Source organism: Electrona antarctica (genome assembly GCF_951216825.1).
Source record: "Electrona antarctica genome assembly, contig: scaffold_51, whole genome shotgun sequence".
NCBI classification, from domain to species: Eukaryota; Metazoa; Chordata; class Actinopteri; order Myctophiformes; family Myctophidae; genus Electrona; species Electrona antarctica.
This window is the reverse complement of record NW_027637067.1, coordinates 74,965-90,000: the sequence shown is the minus strand read 5'-3', so window position 1 is coordinate 90,000 and position 15,036 is coordinate 74,965. Positions and strand designations below refer to the sequence as shown.

General features: G+C 41.3%; 1 protein-coding gene across 1 annotated transcript in view; it reads right to left on the bottom strand.

Moving 5' to 3' along the window:
• The window catches only part of LOC306919189 (unconventional myosin-Ic-like), a 96,149-nt gene extending 81,792 nt beyond the window's left edge, over window positions 1-14,357 (bottom strand). The window contains exon 1 of the mRNA XM_079532013.1: window positions 14,245-14,357. The gene's annotated coding sequence lies outside the window, so the exon portion shown is untranslated. The remainder of the gene's footprint in view (window positions 1-14,244) is intronic.
• Window positions 14,358-15,036: the final 679 nt, after the last annotated feature.

The following is a 15,036-nucleotide window of genomic DNA, read 5'->3' as shown; positions in this document are numbered from 1 at the left end:
CTATTGAAGAGACTAATGACTAAAACTAAGACTAATGAAGAGACTAATGACTAAAACTAAAACTATTGAAGAGACTAATGACTAAAACTAAAACTAATGAAGAGACTAATGACTAAAACTAAAACTATTGAAGAGACTAATGACTAAAACTAAGACTAATGACTAAAACTAAAATCTAAATGAATCTATAGATCAATCTCTTTCCCGATTAATCATCACTAATGTGCTGCACTGAGGTCAAAGTTCAAAGGTCAACCAGCATGGTACCACTGAGGTCAAAGGTCAACCAGCATGGTACCACTGAGGTCAAAGGTCAACCAGCATGGTACCACTGAGGTCAAAGGTCAACCAGCATGGTACCACTGAGGTCAAAGGTCAACCAGCATGGTACCACTGAGGTCAAAGGTCAACCAGCATGGTACCACTGAGGTCAAAGGTCAACCAGCATGGTACCACTGAGGTCAAAGGTCAACCAGCATGGTACCACTGAGGTCAAAGGTCAACCAGCATGGTACCACTGAGGTCAAAGGTCAACCAGCATGGTACCACTGAGGTCAAAGGTCAACCAGCATGGTACCACTGAGGTCAAAGGTCAACCAGCATGGTACCACTGAGGTCAAAGGTCAACCAGCATGGTACCACTGAGGTCAAAGGTCAACCAGCATGGTACCACTGAGGTCAAAGGTCAACCAGCATGGTACCACTGAGGTCAAAGGTCAACCAGCATGGTACCACTGAGGTCAAAGGTCAACCAGCATGGTACCACTGAGGTCAAAGGTCAACCAGCATGGTACCACTGAGGTCAAAGGTCAACCAGCATGGTACCACTGAGGTCAAAGGTCAACCAGCATGGTACCACTGAGGTCAAAGGTCAACCAGCATGGTACCACTGAGGTCAAAGGTCAACCAGCATGGTACCACTGAGGTCAAAGGTCAACCAGCATGGTACCACTGAGGTCAAAGGTCAACCAGCATGGTACCACTGAGGTCAAAGGTCAACCAGCATGGTACCACTGAGGTCAAAGGTCAACCAGCATGGTACCACTGAGGTCAAAGGTCAACCAGCATGGTACCACTGAGGTCAAAGGTCAACCAGCATGGTACCACTGAGGTCAAAGGTCAACCAGCATGGTACCACTGAGGTCAAAGGTCAACCAGCATGGTACCACTGAGGTCAAAGGTCAACCAGCATGGTACCACTGAGGTCAAAGGTCAACCAGCATGGTACCACTGAGGTCAAAGGTCAACCAGCATGGTACCACTGAGGTCAAAGGTCAACCAGCATGGTACCACTGAGGTCAAAGGTCAACCAGCATGGTACCACTGAGGTCAAAGGTCAACCAGCATGGTACCACTGAGGTCAAAGGTCAACCAGCATGGTACCACTGAGGTCAAAGGTCAACCAGCATGGTACCACTGAGGTCAAAGGTCAACCAGCATGGTACCACTGAGGTCAAAGGTCATACACCTACCCTTAGATATAACTTTATGTAGACTTACTGTAGATAGCATTTTATACAGACTTAAAGCGTTACGTAGACAAAACTAGAATTGCATTGTATGTAGTCATAGCACTTTATAGTATATATGTATAGTAATAGTATAGTATAGTATATATGTATAGTAATAGTATAGTATAGTATATATGTATAGTAATAGTATAGTATAGTATATATGTATAGTTATAGTATAGTATATATGTATAGTAATAGTATAGTATATATGTATAGTAATAGTATAGTATAGTATATATGTATAGTAATAGTATAGTATAGTATATGTATAGTTATAGTATAGTATATATGTATAGTAATAGTATAGTATAGTATATATGTATAGTAATAGTATAGTATAGTATATATGTATAGTAATAGTATAGTATAGTATATATGTATAGTAATAGTATAGTATAGTAATAGTATAGTATAGTATATATGTATAGTAATAGTATATGTATAGTAATAGTATAGTATAGTATATATGTATAGTTATAGTATAGTATATATGTATAGTAATAGTATAGTATAGTATATATGTATAGTTTATATGTATAGTTCCATTCCACTGTTTCATGTTTCATGATAACTACTTGTTATGTATGTGACACCCTGGAGTCGTTTGTATGTGCAATGGTGTATTAACTTTGTATTTGGGGTTTCTTCCTGGAGGCTGAACCCTTGACAGTCAAACGGGCCAATGAAATAAACAGTAATATAGTGACATCATCACACTATCAGCCCCTCCCCTAACCCCTCCCCTTTTATCATCCAACTACAGCTGTGGGGGTGTGGCTTCAGTTCAGGTGGATCACCACCCATCACCGCCCACCACCCATCACCCATCACCACCCACCACCCATCACCGCCCACCACCCATCACCGCCCACCGCCCACCACCCATCACCACCCACCACCCATCACCGCCCACCAGGCAAACCAGGTGGATCACCACCCACCAGGTGGATCACCACCCATCACCACCCACCAGGTGGATCACCACCCATCACCTCCCACCAGGCAAACCTTCAGTTCAGGTAGATCACCACCCATCACCTCCCACCAGGCAAACCAGGCATACTTAATGAACTGGTGGGCGTGTCCACATAAAAACGACATTTTAACAAATACTTTTTTGAAAAGCTTCTTCCTCCTTATAGAACAATAACACCTGATGATCATGTTCTTCTTCCTCCTTATAGAACAATAACACCTGATGATCATGTTCTTCTTCCTCCTCCTTATAGAACAATAACACCTGATGATCATGTTCTTCTTCCTCCTTATAGAACAATAACACCTGATGATCATGTTCTTCTTCCTCCTTATAGAACAATAACACCTGATGATCATGTTCTTCTTCCTCCTCCTTATAGAACAATAACACCTGATGATCATGTTCTTCTTCCTCCTTATAGAACAATAACACCTGATGATCATGTTCTTCTTCCTCCTTATAGAACAATAACACCTGATGATCATGTTCTTCTTCTTCCTCCTTATAGAACAATAACACCTGATGATCATGTTCTTCTACCTCCTTATAGAACAATAACACCTGATGATCATGTTCTTCTTCCTCCTTATAGAACAATAACACCTGATGATCATGTTCTTCTTCCTCCTTATAGAACAATAACACCTGATGATCATGTTCTTCTTCCTCCTTATAGAACAATAACACCTGATGATCATGTTCTTCTTCCTCCTTATAGAACAATAACACCTGATGATCATGTTCTTCTTCCTCCTCCTTATAGAACAATAACACCTGATGAGCATGTTCTTCTTCCTCCTTATAGAACAATAACACCTGATGATCATGTTCTTCTACCTCCTTATAGAACAATAACACCTGATGATCATGTTCTTCTTCCTCCTTATAGAACAATAACACCTGATGATCATGTTCTTCTTCCTCCTCCTTATAGAACAATAACACCTGATGATCATGTTCTTCTTCCTCCTTATAGAACAATAACACCTGATGATCATGTTCTTCTTCCTCCTTATAGAACAATAACACCTGATGATCATGTTCTTCTTCCTCCTTATAGAACAATAACACCTGATGATCATGTTCTTCTTCCTCCTCCTTATAGAACAATAACACCTGATGATCATGTTCTTCTTCCTCCTTATAGAACAATAACACCTGATGATCATGTTTTAGGGTGGGGAAAAAACAATCGTGGCACTCCATCTCTAATGTAAATCGCTCTGGATTAAGAGCGTCTGATAAATGCCTAAATTGTAAATATACCACTGAGGTCAAAGGTCATAGGTCATGGTACCACTGAGGTCAAAGGTCATGGTACCAGGTGTAATGCCTCCCTACGTGTTTTATCTGGCACATCTACTGTAGTGTTTACATTCCTTACGCACGCACGCCAGTTTTGTGCACCAACAAAAAGCCTATCTACAAGCTCACAACACGTTGCAGCGCAACACGGTGTGAGCTTGTAGATCTGATAGGTGTACAGCTCTACAACAGTGTGAGCTTGTAGATCTGATAGGTGTACAGCTCTACAACATGGTGTGAGCTTGTAGATCTGATAGTTGTACAGCTCTACAACATGGTGTGAGCTTGTAGATCTGATAGGTGTACAGCTCTACAACACGGTGTGAGCTTGTAGATCTGATAGGTGTACAGCTCTACAACATGGTGTGAGCTTGTAGATCTGATAGGTGTACAGCTCTACAACATGGTGTGAGCTTGTAGATCTGATAGTTGTACAGCTCTACAACAGTGTGAGCTTGTAGATCTGATAGGTGTACAGCTCTACAACACGGTGTGAGCTTGTAGATCTGATAGGTGTACAGCTCTACAACATGGTGTGAGCTTGTAGATCTGATAGGTGTACAGCTCTACAACATGGTGTGAGCTTGTAGATCTGATAGGTGTACAGCTCTACAACACGGTGTGAGCTTGTAGATCTGATAGGTGTACAGCTCTACAACATGGTGTGAGCTTGTAGATCTGATAGTTGTACAGCTCTACAACAGTGTGAGCTTGTAGATCTGATAGGTGTACAGCTCTAGGCTTGAATTGTAAAGAATAGCATTCATAAAAGCAGCGTTGTAAAAATATTAAGTTTTCCACCAATCACTGCAGACCCCACACATTTATACTTCATTGTGTTGACTAGTGAGGCCTAGGAGACATTTATACTTAATTGTGGGCCTCATGCACCAACCGTTCTTAAGAAAGTTCTTAAGAGGAAATTTGTTCTTAGACCCACTTAGGACGTTTTTAAGAAGGTTTTGGGATCCCTCAATCTTTTCTTAGCTGTGATTTGTTCGTAGGTAAGAACAGAATCTACGCACACTGTAGAGCACTCTTAGGGTGCCTTTTTCGTTCTTAAGTGCAATCTGAAAACATAAAGGAAAAACAGCGCCATCTGCATGATGCTCAAAGTTTGGTCTGAGGACCTCAAGGGGTCCTTGAGGAAGTTCCAGGCAGTCCACAGCAAAATATGGAACATTTTACCACTTTAATCCCATTTTATACTTGAAAATACTGAAAATAGTCAATCTACAAGCTCACAAACGCGTCCCATTACTGCCCATTTTGAGCTTGTAGATCGGCTATTTTCGAAACATTTTGATAAATCTTCAAAACATTTCCCTAGCAGAAAATATTTTCATATGGGGGTCTGCAGAATGCATGTCAATTTGGGGGTCCTTGACATGAAAATGTTTGAGAACCACTCGTTTAGAGTTCACAACCCAACCCAAACAAACGCACCATACCCACCACATAACCCCCACCCCACCCGCCATCATCCCCCCCCCCAGTTGACTATTGTGAGATAAATAATAAAATACATTCATGAATATTGAAAATATTGAAAAGGTGAAAATTTCTGTTCACTTCAGTACCTCCACAGTATTATTGATTTTTAATGTTTTGAGTCTGGTGTTCCACCATATTTAGACTTTTAGTTTAGGTATTCTTGACTTCACTCAACTTTATTTATATGTGTGAGGTCCTGTGATTTCTGTGTGCTGCAATCACACACAGGTGTGACTGCAGGCAAGGCCATGGAGTCATGCAAAACCACACCCACCTGGGTGAACACAGGTAGGAAAGTGAATTCCCAATGCCTTATATGGGATTGGTGGGGTGGTTCCCTATGGTAATTAGGATGCTAATTAGAATATATGGGGCGTCTACCTATGATAGATAATTTGAATGAACTGGCACACCCCTTCAAGTTACGAGGATTTGGATTCATCATCATAAGAACATGCTTACGAACAATTCTGCCTAGTTAAGAACGTTTCATGAATCTGACTGGACTTCTTAGGAATTCACTTAGGAAGAAATGTAAGAGGAAAAGTTAGGAACTTACACCCTAGGAGACATTTATACTTCATTGTGTGTTGGCTAGTGAGATGCACCCTAGGAGACATTTATACTACATTGTGTGTTGACTAGTGAGGTGCACCCTAGGAGACATTTATACTACATTGTGTGTTGACTAGTGAGATGCACCCTAGGAGACATTTATACTTCATTGTGTGTTGGCTAGTGAGATGCACCCTAGGAGACATTTATACTTCATTGTGTGTTGGCTAGTGAGGTGCACCCTAGGAGACATTTATACTTCATTGTGTGTTGACTAGTGAGATGCACCCTAGGAGACATTTATACTTAATTGTGTGTTGACTAGTGAGATGCACCCTAGGAGACATTTATACTTCATTGTGTGTTGGCTAGTGAGGTGCACCCTAGGAGACATTTATACTTCATTGTGTGTTGACTAGTGAGATGCACCCTAGGAGACATTTATACTTAATTGTGTGTTGACTAGTGAGATGCACCCTAGGAGACATTTATACTTAATTGTGTGTTGACTAGTGAGATGCACCCTAGGAGACATTTATACTTCATTGTGTGTTGGCTAGTGAGGTGCACCCTAGGAGACATTTATACTTCATTGTGTGTTGACTAGTGAGATGCACCCTAGGAGACATTTATACTTCATTGTGTGTTGACTAGTGAGATGCACCCTAGGAGACATTTATACTTCATTGTGTGTTGACTAGTGAGATGCACCCTAGGAGACATTTATACTTAATTGTGTGTTGACTAGTGAGATGCACCCTAGGAGACATTTATACTTCATTGTGTGTTGGCTAGTGAGATGCACCCTAGGAGACATTTATACTTCATTGTGTGTTGACTAGTGAGATGCACCCTAGGTGACATTTATACTTCATTGTGTGTTGACTAGTGAGATGCACCCTAGGAGACATTTATACTACATTGTGTGTTGACTAGTGAGATGCACCCTAGGAGACATTTATACTTCATTGTGTGTTGGCTAGTGAGATGCACCCTAGGAGACATTTATACTTCATTGTGTGTTGGCTAGTGAGGTGCACCCTAGGAGACATTTATACTTCATTGTGTGTTGACTAGTGAGGTGCACCCTAGGAGACATTTATACTTCATTGCGTGTTGACTAGTGAGATGCACCCTAGGAGACATTTATACTTAATTGTGTGTTGACTAGTGAGATGCACCCTAGGAGACATTTATACTTCATTGTGTGTTGGCTAGTGAGGTGCACCCTAGGAGACATTTATACTTCATTGTGTGTTGACTAGTGAGATGCACCCTAGGAGACATTTATACTTAATTGTGTGTTGACTAGTGAGATGCACCCTAGGAGACATTTATACTTCATTGTGTGTTGGCTAGTGAGGCCTAGGTGACATTTATACTTCATTGTGTGTTGACTAGTGAGATGCACCCTAGGAGACATTTATACTTCATTGTGTGTTGGCTAGTGAGGCCTAGGAGACATTTATACTTCATTGTGTGTTGACTAGTGAGATGCACCCTAGGAGACATTTATACTTCATTGTGTGTTGGCTAGTGAGGCCTAGGAGACATTTATACTTCATTGTGTGTTGACTAGTGAGATGCACCCTAGGAGACATTTATACTTCATTGTGTGTTGACTAGTGAGATGCACCCTAGGAGACATTTATACTTCATTGTGTGTTGACTAGTGAGATGCACCCTAGGAGACATTTATACTTCATTGTGTGTTGACTAGTGAGATGCACCCTAGGAGACATTTATACTTCATTGTGTGTTGACTAGTGAGATGCACCCTAGGAGACATTTATACTTCATTGTGTGTTGACTAGTGAGATGCACCCTAGGAGACATTTATACTTCATTGTGTGTTGGCTAGTGAGGTGCACCCTAGGAGACATTTATACTTCATTGTGTGTTGACTAGTGAGATGCACCCTAGGAGACATTTATACTTCATTGTGTGTTGGCTAGTGAGGTGCACCCTAGGAGACATTTATACTTCATTGTGTGTTGACTAGTGAGATGCACCCTAGGAGACATTTATACTTCATTGTGTGTTGGCTAGTGAGATGCACCCTAGGAGACATTTATACTTCATTGTGTGTTGACTAGTGAGATGCACCCTAGGAGACATTTATACTTCATTGTGTGTTGGCTAGTGAGGTGCACCCTAGGAGACATTTATACTTCATTGTGTGTTGACTAGTGAGATGCACCCTAGGAGACATTTATACTTAATTGTGTGTTGACTAGTGAGATGCACCCTAGGAGACATTTATACTTCATTGTGTGTTGGCTAGTGAGGCCTAGGTGACATTTATACTTCATTGTGTGTTGACTAGTGAGATGCACCCTAGGAGACATTTATACTTCATTGTGTGTTGGCTAGTGAGGCCTAGGAGACATTTATACTTCATTGTGTGTTGACTAGTGAGATGCACCCTAGGAGACATTTATACTTCATTGTGTGTTGACTAGTGAGATGCACCCTAGGAGACATTTATACTTCATTGTGTGTTGACTAGTGAGATGCACCCTAGGAGACATTTATACTTCATTGTGTGTTGACTAGTGAGATGCACCCTAGGAGACATTTATACTTCATTGTGTGTTGACTAGTGAGGTGCACCCTAGGAGACATTTATACTTCATTGTGTGTTGACTGGTGAGGTGCACCCTAGGAGACATTTATACTTCATTGTGTGTTGGCTAGTGAGGTGCACCCTAGGAGACATTTATACTTCATTGTGTGTTGACTAGTGAGGTGCACCCTAGGAGACATTTATGGCACTGGTGGGCTGGCAGCCTGGCTGGGTGGTTTAGCCTACCTAACTCCGATGCGGTCAGCGGTCCCCAATTTTGCGCTGGCACGCCGGCACGGCACATTTGGCATTGAGCGACACGTCGGGTTTATCCTTAAAACGACGAGATGTAACTCGAGAAAGACATGGCTGTAGATTGCACTATAGCCTACCCGTTGGTTGGTAGACTTGACTATAGCTGCAGCACTCTCAATCCAGTTAACTATTCCAGGATGGGGGGGGGCACCGTTTAAATGGCTTAAGCATCTAAACTTGCAACATTGTTTTAATTGCGCGATTTTAACTGCTTGTAAAGTTGGTAATCTCCTACCAATTTCATATGACACAGACACATCGTTGATGTAGGCCTATTCCTTTTTTTCTTTTCTTTTTCTTTTTTTACATGTAGCCCATATATAGGCCTACATACATACTACATACATATACTTTTATATTAACATTTTAGGAGTGAATACATATGTTTAGATGCCTGTGACAGCCTCTCAGCTGGTCAAACAATGCTGCTCCGCTGTTCTACGACAGAAAAACAGCCGAGGACAAAGCGTACGACAGCTCCCGACCAGACGTGATTTTTGTCTTGGCTCAAGTTCAAATTCAAACGTTGGCGCAAATCGTAAATGCCGAAAATTGCGGTAATTTCGGCGTACACCCATATTTTGGCGTACGCACGGTTGATAAATGAGGGCCATTGTGTGTTGACTAGTGAGGTGCACCCTAGGATACATTTATACTTCATTGTGTGTTGGCTAGTGAGATGCACCCTAGGAGACATTTATACTTCATTGTGTGTTGACTAGTGAGATGCACCCTAGGAGACATTTATACTTCATTGTGTGTTGGCTAGTGAGATGCACCCTAGGAGACATTTATACTTCATTGTGTGTTGGCTAGTGAGGTGCACCCTAGGAGACATTTATACTTCATTGTGTGTTGACTAGTGAGATGCACCCTAGGAGACATTTATACTTCATTGTGTGTTGGCTAGTGAGATGCACCCTAGGAGACATTTATACTTCATTGTGTGTTGACTAGTGAGATGCACCCTAGGAGACATTTATACTTCATTGTGTGTTGACTAGTGAGATGCACCCTAGGAGACATTTATACTTCATTGTGTGTTGGCTAGTGAGATGCACCCTAGGAGACATTTATACTTCATTGTGTGTTGACTAGTGAGGTGCACCCTAGGAGACATTTATACTTCATTGTGTGTTGGCTAGTGAGATGCACCCTAGGAGACATTTATACTTCATTGTGTGTTGACTAGTGAGATGCACCCTAGGAGACATTTATACTTCATTGTGTGTTGGCTAGTGAGGTGCACCCTAGGAGACATTTATACTTCATTGTGTGTTGACTAGTGAGGTGCACCCTAGGAGACATTTATACTTCATTGTGTGTTGGCTAGTGAGGTGCACCCTAGGAGACATTTATACTTCATTGTGTGTTGGCTAGTGAGGTGCACCCTAGGAGACATTTATACTTCATTGTGTGTTGACTAGTGAGATGCACCCTAGGAGACATTTATACTTCATTGTGTGTTGACTAGTGAGATGCACCCTAGGAGACATTTATACTTCATTGTGTGTTGACTAGTGAGATGCACCCTAGGAGACATTTATACTTCATTGTGTGTTGACTGGTGAGATGCACCCTAGGAGACATGTATACTTCATTGTGTGTTGACTAGTGAGATGCACCCTAGGAGACATTTATACTTCATTGTGTGTTGACTGGTGAGGTGCACCCTAGGAGACATTTATACTTCATTGTGTGTTGACTAGTGAGGTGCACCCTAGGAGACATTTATACTTCATTGTGTGTTGACTAGTGAGGTGCACCCTAGGAGACATTTATACTATATCATGAGCGCACCTCCCGTTCTTATGACAGCGACTGGAGGTGTGGTTTTGAGGACAACTGATTTGAATTGCTATTATTGTTCACACACACACACACACACACACACAACCAATGGATTATGTATTTCAAGGGCAAGAGATCACAATAAAAATCCTAATCATTCTTCCTCCACACTGGGAGAAAAACAGCATCTGAAAGTTTGATGGTGCATTTTTTTACACAGTGGCAGTTTGAACTTTTCCATTGCGTCTTATGAGAGGCAGGGTTCTTGTGCTGCCGCTAGAGCGTTGCAGTCCTGCCCCCTTTCATGACGACGCCAGTTTGGAAGCGCTTGTTTTCATTAACCCAATGTGCTGCTGGCTCCTGCATTGTGTGCACATTCTAAGCAGGTGGTACGCAGGGCCGTTCAGTGGCCGAGCGCTTCCAAACTCTGACACTTACTGACAAAATAACCACCTGCGGGCGGGCAGGGCGGGCGGGGTCGACATATGACCTTTACTGGGCTGCGTTCAAGACACTTGACTTGTGTCTGACACCTGACTTGTGTCTGACACCTGACTTGTGTCTGAACACAGCTTTGATGCATGTGTGTACACGTCCATAGCATCCTCAATGATATCAGGCGAGACAATAATATTCTGATTTTTTTCCTTTTTTTAATTTTTACTTAGACTAAGGCTTCCGTACGCTTCACTCATATTAGCTTCCCGTTGACGTAGCTGTTAGCTGTTAGCTGTTAGCTGTTAGCTGTTAGCTGTTAGCGCGGCAGAAAGAATGCCTCGTCTCTCCTAATCCAGGCGCTCTCCGTGGTTTTGATCTGATGGATATACTAGCGCTTCATTTCTGCTCCTCATCCGTCTCTCGTGCAAAATATGAACACTTTTGAATCGAGTGCAAGAAATATGTTGCTAGCTTACCTTGCACTCGAGTTTAACGTCAATATTCAGTGTGAGTTTAACGTCAATATTCAGTGTGAGTTTAACATCAATATTCAGTGTGAGTTTAACGTCAATATTCAGTGTGAGTTTAACGTCAATATTCAGTGTGAGTTTAACGTCAATATTCAGTGAGTTTAACATCAATATTCAGTGAGTTTAACGTCAATATTCAGTGAGTTTAACATCAATATTCAGTGTGAGTTTAACATCAATATTCAGTGTGAGTTTAACATCAATATTCAGTGTGAGTTTAACATCAATATTCAGTGTGAGTTTAACATCAATATTCAGTGAGTTTAACATCAATATTCAGTGTGAGTTTAACGTCAATATTCAGTGTGAGTTTAACGTCAATATTCAGTGAGTTTAACATCAATATTCAGTGAGTTTAACATCAATATTCAGTGTGAGTTTAACATCAATATTCAGTGAGTTTAACGTCAATATTCAGTGTGAGTTTAACGTCAATATTCAGTGTGAGTTTAACGTCAATATTCAGTGAGTTTAACATCAATATTCAGTGAGTTTAACATCAATATTCAGTGTGAGTTTAACGTCAATATTCAGTGTGAGTTTAACGTCAATATTCAGTGTGAGTTTAACATCAATATTCAGTGTGAGTTTAACATCAATATTCAGTGTGAGTTTAACGTCAATATTCAGTGTGAGTTTAACATCAATATTCAGTGAGTTTAACATCAATATTCAGTGAGTTTAACATCAATATTCAGTGTGAGTTTAACATCAATATTCAGTGAGTTTAACATCAATATTCAGTGTGAGTTTAACATCAATATTCAGTGAGTTTAACGTCAATATTCAGTGTGAGTTTAACATCAATATTCAGTGAGTTTAACATCAATATTCAGTGAGTTTAACGTCAATATTCAGTGAGTTTAACATCAATATTCAGTGAGTTTAACGTCAATATTCAGTGTGAGTTTAACATCAATATTCAGTGAGTTTAACATCAATATTCAGTGAGTTTAACGTCAATATTCAGTGAGTTTAACGTCAATATTCAGTGTGAGTTTAACGTCAATATTCAGTGAGTTTAACATCAATATTCAGTGTGAGTTTAACATCAATATTCAGTGTGAGTTTAACATTAATATTCAGTGTGAGTTTAACATCAATATTCAGTGTGAGTTTAACGTCAATATTCAGTGTGAGTTTAACATCAATATTCAGTGTGAGTTTAACATCAATATTCAGTGAGTTTAACGTCAATATTCAGTGAGTTTAACATCAATATTCAGTGAGTTTAACATCAATATTCAGTGAGTTTAACGTCAATATTCAGTGAGTTTAACGTCAATATTCAGTGAGTTTAACGTCAATATTCAGTGTGAGTTTAACGTCAATATTCAGTGAGTTTAACATCAATATTCAGTGTGAGTTTAACATCAATATTCAGTGTGAGTTTAACATCAATATTCAGTGTGAATATTGATGGTCTGTAACTCTGAGTGTACAAATGGAACCAAATGGACCCTTACGGGTCTGTAACTCTGAGAGTGTACAAATGGAACCAAATGGACCCTTATGGGTCTGTAACTCTGAGAGTGTACAAATGGAACCAAATGGACCCTTACGGGTCTGTAACTCTGAGAGTGTACAAATGGAACCAAATGGACCCTTACGGGTCTGTAACTCTGAGAGTGTACAAATGGAACCAAATGGACGCTTATGGGTCTGTAACTCTGAGAGTGTACAAATGGAACTATGTCTGTCAGAGTCACACAGACAAGATAAAAGGTTTACAAGTACAACAAACACTGCAGGCACTTTGTAACAACTAAATACAAAGTACAAACAGCACTTTGTAAACAACTAAATACAGACACTGCAGGCTGGCAACTACAAACAGTAAACACTGTATAACAACAAACACTTTGTAACAATTACAAACAGCACTTTGTAAACAACTAAATACAGACACTTTGTAACAGCGTGGGACACAAAGTGACACAATGTAACACAAAGTGACACAAGGTAACACTTCGCCACAACTGTGGCAACAATGTACCAAAGTAGCAACAGCCGTCCGTCTGTCCGTCCGTCCGTCCGTCGGGTGGAAACTAAAACTATCTCCCACTAAACAGCCGGCTAGGTTAGAGGTAGCCCCGAAACGGTCCCTCAGTCCCTCCGCCATTCTGGAGCTCATTCTGGAGCTCCGAGAGAGGGGCGGAGGGACTGAGGTCCGTACCGGGGCTAGGTTAGAGGTAGCCCCGGTACGGTCCCTCGGTCCCTCCGCTGTAGGAGCCCCAGAGGGCGGAGGGACTGAGGTCCGTACCGGGGCTAGGTTAGAGGTAGCCCCGGTACGGTCCCTCGGTCCCTCCGCTGTAGGAGCCCCAGAGGGCGGAGGGACTGAGGTCCGTACCGGGGCTAGGTTAGAGGTAGCCCCGGTACGGTCCCTCGGTCCCTCCGCTGTAGGAGCCCCAGAGGGCGGAGGGACTGAGGTCCGTACCGGGGCTAGGAGCTTAGAGAGAGACTAGCTCTGTTCCATAGCTCTAATGCGCAACACATTAGAGCTATGGACCAGAGCTAGAGAGAGAGACAAGCATGGCGGAGAGGCAACGCTACACTTTGATTTATAACTTTATATAAATACATCTATGTATAAACTACAACACGTTCCTGCTATTAGCACATGTTACTTACACACACACACACACACACACACACACACACACACACACACGTATTAGTCTGTGGTCAAACCGAGTGGAAACAAGAAGCAACTCTTTGTGACTTTTAGAGAGAGGAGTTGATGTGAACCAGACCTACCTTCACACCGAGGAGGACTGTCTCTCTAGGCGGGGCTGGGCTGCTCGCTGCGCGGACACAACTCTCTGCTCTGCTCGCTGGGACGAAAATAACAATACGAAATAGAGTCCCGGTTGATCCTGGTGGAGCTAGACAGGTCCTTACTGTGACTGCCTGTCTGTCTGTCTGTCTGCCCGCCCGGCAGAGAGACTGAAGTTCACACACAGAATAGCTCTTCCTTATCAAATATCCTTCTCTCTCTCTCTCTCTCTCTCTCTCTCTCTCTCTCTCAATTAATGTGTAACTATTCAATAGTTCCACAGCCTACATATATGTATTATGTATATAATATATATACATATATGTGTACATATATCATACATACAGGGTGTTTCTCACTGACCACGTGACCAGAAGGAGAAATGTAGTCAAAGTTTAAAAAACTAAAAAAGTTGATCCTACTTTTCCCTTTTTTTTCAGTTCCCTGAAGAACCAGGAAGTAAGTCTCTCTCTCTCTCTCACACACACACCCATATGCCCAAACCACTCCCCCTGTACCCACATAGCCCACATACCAGCACACACACACACACACACACACACACACACACACACACACACACACAAAGACTTAAACTTATATAAATACCTCACATTACATTGATTTCATATTTAATTTAAACACAGATTATATATATATATATATATATATATATATATATATATATATATATTTTATAACCCATTTTATTTTATTTTTATTTTTCACTCGGTTCCTGAGGCCCTAAGATGTAATCCTGGGCTCTACACTCC